The following is a 5,578-nucleotide window of genomic DNA, read 5'->3' on the forward strand; positions in this document are numbered from 1 at the left end:
TAAATGAAAACCCTAAATGCCTTTTTAAATGAAATGAATTTTCATTTTTTTTTTAAAAGACTTCAGGTTTCTTGAAGGATGAAAAGTTAAGAGTATTTATTACAGTTCCATTAATCTTTGCATGAGAAAGTAAAACATAAAAGTGTTAGTCACTCAGTCATGTTCTACTCTTTGTGACCCCACAGACTAAAGCCTGTCAGGCCCCTCTGTGCACTGAATTCTCCAGGCAAGAATACTGGAGTGGGTAGCCATTCCCTTCTCCAGGGGATCTTCCTAACCCAGGGATCAAACCCAGGTCTCCTGCCTTGCAGGCAGATTCTTTACCATATGATCCAGCAGGGAAGCCCTTTCAAAAGTAAGGTCCTGCAAAAATTAGCAATGATCCTTGATGCCAAAGGAATTGAGCACTGACAGATTTGTCTTAAAAATTTATTTTTTTATTATTTTTTTTTTATTGGAGGCTAATTATTTTACAATATTATATTGGTTGGTTTTGCCATACATTGACATGAATCCGCCCCGGGTGTACATGAGTTCCCCCTCCCGAACCCCCCTCCTGCCTCCCTCCTCCCCTTATCCTCCCTCTGGGTCATCCCCGCATACCAGCCCCGAGCATCCTGTAACATGCATCGACCCTGAACTGGCGATTCGTTTCACATATGATAATATACATGTTTCAATGCCATTCTCCCAAACCATCCCACCCTCACAATCTCCCACAGAGTCCCAAAGACTGTTTTATACATCTGTGTCTCTTTTGCTGTCTCATATACAGGGTTATCATTTCCATCTTTCTAAATTCCATATATATGCGTTAGTATATTGTATTGGTGTTTTTCTTTCTGGTTTACTTCACTCCGTATAATAGGCTCTTGTTTCATCCACCTCATTAGAACTGGTTCAAATACATTCTTTTTAATGGCTGAGTAATACTCCATTGTGTATATGTACCAAAGTTTTCTTATCCATTCATCTGCAGATGAACATCTAGGTTGCTTCCATGTCCTGGCTATTATAAACAGTGCTGCAATGAACATTGGAGTACATGTGTCTCTTTCAATTCTGGTTTCCTCAGTGTGTATGCCCAGGAGTGCGATTGCTGGATCATATGGCAGTTCTATTTCCAGTTTTTTGAGGAATCTCCACACTGTTCTCCATAGTGGCTGTACTAGTTTGCATTCCCACCAACAGTGTAAGAGGGTTCCCTTCTCTCCACACCCTCTCCAGCATTTATTGCATGTAGACTTTCTGATAGCAGCCATTCTGACTGGCGTGAAATAGTACCTCATTGTGGTTTTGATTTGCATTTCTCTGATTATGAGGGATGTTGAGCATTTTTTCATGTGTTTGTTAGCCATCTTTATGTCTTCTTTGGAGAAATGTCTATTTAGTTCTTTGCCCATTTTTTGATTGGGTCACTTATTTTTCTGGAATTGAGCTGCAGGAGCTGCTTGTATATTTTGGAGATTAATCCTTTATCAGTTGCTTCATTTGCTATTATTTTCTCCCATTCTGAAGGCTGTCTTTTCACCTTGATTATAGTTTCCTTTGCTGTGCAGAAGCTTTTGATTTTAATTAGGTCCCATTTGTTGATTTTTGCTTTTATTTCCAATATTCTTGGAGGTGGGTCTTGGAGGATCCTGCTGTGATTTATGTCAGAGAGTGTTTTGCCTACGTTCTCCTCTTGGAGTTTTATAGTTTCTGGTCTTACATTTAGCTCTCTAATCGATTTTGAGTTTATTTTTGTGTATGGTGTTAGGAAGTGTTCTAGTTTCATTCTTTTACAAGTGGCTGACCAGTTTTCCCAGCACCACTTGTTAAAGAGACTGTCTTTTCTCCATTTGATATTCTTGCCTCCTTTGTCAAAGATGAGGTGTCCATAGGTGCGTGGATTTATCTCTGGGCTTTCTATTTTGTTCCATTGATCTGTATTTCTGTCTTTATGCCAGTACCATACTGTCTTGATGACTGTGGCTTTGTAGTAGAGCCTGAAGTCCGGCAGGTTAATTCCCCCAGTTCCATTCTTCTTCCTCAAGATTGCTTTGGCTATTCAAGGTTTTCTGTATTTCCATACAAATTGTGAGATTATTTGTTCTAGTTCTGTGAAAAATATTGTTGGTAGCTTGATAGGGATTGCATTGAATGTATAAATTACTTTGGGTAGTATACTCATTTTTACAATATTTATTCTTCCAATCCACAAACACGGTATATTTCTCCATCTATTCGTGTCCTCTTTGATTACTTTCACTAGTGTTTTATAGTTTTCTATGTACAAGTCTTTTGTTTCCTTAGGTAGATATATTCCTAAGTATTTACTTCTTTTCATTGCAACAGTGAATGGAATAGTTTCCTTAATTTCTCTTTCTATTTTCTCACTATTAGTGTATAGGAATGCAAGGGATTTCTGTGTGTTGATTTTATATCCTGCAACTTTACTGTATTCATTGATTAACTCTAGTAGTTTTCTGGTAGAGTCTTTAGGGTTTTCTGTGTAGAGGATCACGTCATCAGCAAACAGTGAAAGTTTTATTTCTTTTCCAATTTGGATTCCTTTTATGTCTTTTTCTGCTCTGATTGCTGTAGCCAAAACTTCCAGAACTATGTTGAATAGGTGAGAGTGGGCACCCTTGTCTTGTTCCTGACTTTAGGGGAAATGCTTTCAGTTTTTCACCATTGAGGATAATGTTTGCTGTGGGTTTGTCATATATAGCTTTTATTATGTTGAGATATGTCCCTTCTATTCCCACTTTCTGGATGGTTTTTATCATAAATGGATGTTGAATTTTGTCGAAGGCTTTCTCTGCATCTATCGAGATAATCATATGATTTTTATTTTTCAGTTTGTTAATGTGGTGTATTACGTTGATTGATTTGCGGATATTGAAGAATCCTTGCATTCCTGGGATAAAGCCCACTTGAGTTTTTTGCATCTATGTTCATCAGTGATATTGGCCTGTAGTTTTCTTTTTTGTGGGATCTTTATCAGGTTTTGGGATTAGTGTGATGGTGGCCTCGTAGAATGAGTTTGGAAGTTTCCCTTCCTCAGAAATTTTCTGGAAGAGTTTGAGTAGAACAGGTGTTAGCTCTTCTCTAAATTTTTGGTAGAATTCAGCTGTGAAGCTGTCTGGACCTGGGCTTTTGTTTGCTGGAAGATTTCTGATTACAGCCTCTAGTTCCGTGCTTGTGATGGGTCTATTCAGATTTTCTATTTCTTCCTGGTTCCGTTTTGGAAAGTTGTACTTTTCTAGGAATTTGTCCATTTCTTCCAGGTTATTCATTTTATTGCCATATAATGGCTGATAGTATTCTCTAATAATCCTTTGTATTTCTGTGTTGTCGGTTGTGATCTCTCCATTTTCATTTCTAATTTTATTGATTTGGTTCTTCTCCCTTTGTTTGTTGATGAGTCTGGCTAGTGGTTTGTCAATTTTATTTACCTTCTCAAAGAACCAGCTTTTGGCTTTGTTGATTTTTGCTATGGTCTGTTTTGTTTCTTTTGCATTTATCTCTGCCCTAATTTTTACGATTTTTTTCCTTCTACTAACCCTGGGGTTCTTTCTTTCTTCCTTTTCTAGTTTCTTTAGAAGTAGAGTTAGGTTATTTAGTTGACTTTTTTTCTTGTTTCTTGAGATGTGCCTGTATTGCTATGAACTTCCCCCTTAGCACTGCTTTTACAGTGTCCCAGAGGTTTTGGGTTGTTGTGTTTTCATTTTCATTCATTTCTATGCATATTTTGCCTTAAAAACTTGTAAAGACCCTCATAATATTTTCATTTTATCAAGTCCTAAACATTTTCAGTATCAATGAACTGAAAACTCTGATGAATATATTTTTATTTATTTATTTTATTTTTATTGGAGTCTAATTATTTTACAATATTATATTGGTTGGTTTTGCCATACATTGACATGAATCTGCCAAAAATATGGAACGCTTCACGAACTTGCATGTCATCCTTGCGCAGGGGCCATGCTAATCTTCTCTGTATCATTCCAATTTTAGTATATGTGCTGCCGAAGCGAGCACTGATGGAAATATTTTTATTTCCTGGCTTCAGTTAGCTTTGTGAGGTGCTGCTGGCTAAATCACTTACAGAGTTAATGACACCAGATTGAATTTGAACCAGCACTGCGTCACTCCAAAGGAAAACAACACCCAATCTCTTTTCCATTTACTCTAGCAGAGCCCTGGTTGTGAAAGTGATTGTTTACATCTACAGGTAAGTGGACTTGACTTAGAATAACTGACTAAAATAGCAACATGAGTTCATGTCATCCATGTCATCTTTGAAACTGAAGAAAAGCATTTGGAATTTCTTGTTAGACTCACTATTCATGTTTCGATAAGACTGATGATTGGTCAGTCAATATCACCCAAGCCACGTGTGCATGTTCAGTCATGTCCAACTCTATGTGACCCTATGGACTGTGGCCCGCCAGGCTCTTCTGTCCGTGGGATTTCCCAGGCAAGCAAACTGGAGGTGGTTGCCATTTCCTACTGCAGGAGATCTTCCTGACCCAGGGATTGAAGCCATATATCCTGCATCTTCTGCATTGCAAGTTCATTCTTTACCAATGAGCCATCGAGGAAACCCAAGCCAACACCAGATATACTGAAAATTCTGTTGGAGGTAAAAACTTACCTCTGCACAGAGGCATGTGCCAGAGAAACCTTTAGGATTGCCTGGAATTCTCCGTATACACAGCTGTAAAATATTTTCTACAAAGTGTGAGAGGTTGGTATCTAAACTGTCTGTTCTCTACAAAGTGAAAATCCTGGATGGTTTTAATTATTCAACCTTGATCCTTAAGAGGAAATTAGAACTGAGTGCAGCAACTAGTGGAGAAGGCAACGGCACCCCACTCCAGTGCTCTAGCCTGGAAAATCCCATGGACAGAGGAGCCTGGCAGGCTGCAGTCCATGGGGTCGCTAAGAGTCGGACACGACTGAGGGACTTCACTTTCACTTTTCCCTTTCATGCATTGGAGAAGGAAATGGCAACCCACTCCAGTGCTCTTGCCTGGAGAATCCCAGCGATGGGAGAGCCCGGTGGGCTGAGGTCTATGGAGTCGCACAGAGTTGGACACGACTGAAGCGACTCAGCAGCAGCAACTAGGGAATCCATTGTTAAGGTCATCACACAACATCTATTTGAACACTGTGAAACTTATCTGTCATAGAACCACAGCTGCCACAGAGTGGCAGCTGCCTGGTGCTAGAGTGGCAACTGTGTAGTGCTGGAGCGAAATACCCCATGTCCAAGGGCAAAGGAGAAGCCCCAGCAAGACGGTTCGGTTCAGTTCAGTTCAGTCGCTCAGTCGTGTCCGACTCTTTGCGACCCCATGAATCACAGCACACCAGGCCTCCCTGTCCATCACCAGCTCCTGGAGTTCACCCAAACTCATGTCCATCGAGCTGGTGATGCCATCCAGCCATCTCATTCTCTGTTGTCCCCTTTTCCTCCCGCCCCCAATCCTTCCCAGCATCAGAGTTTTTTCAAGTGAGTCAACTCATCGCATGAGGTGGCCAAAGTATTGGAGTTTCAGCTTTAGCATCAGTCCTTCCAGTGAACACC

The 5,578-nt window shown here is 40.0% G+C and overlaps 1 non-coding gene across 1 annotated transcript; it reads right to left on the reverse strand.

The window, feature by feature from the left end:
- Positions 1 to 3,922: 3,922 nt before the first annotated feature.
- Positions 3,923 to 4,029, reverse strand: LOC129552875 (U6 spliceosomal RNA). Its single transcript, XR_008685356.1, has one exon. It is a non-coding gene; the product is annotated as a U6 spliceosomal RNA (small nuclear RNA).
- Positions 4,030 to 5,578: the final 1,549 nt, after the last annotated feature.

This window comes from Moschus berezovskii, chromosome 3, assembly GCF_049115385.1.
Source record: "Moschus berezovskii isolate FMDL1 chromosome 3, NW_MosBer_1.0, whole genome shotgun sequence".
In the NCBI taxonomy this organism is placed as follows: domain Eukaryota; kingdom Metazoa; phylum Chordata; class Mammalia; order Artiodactyla; family Moschidae; genus Moschus; species Moschus berezovskii.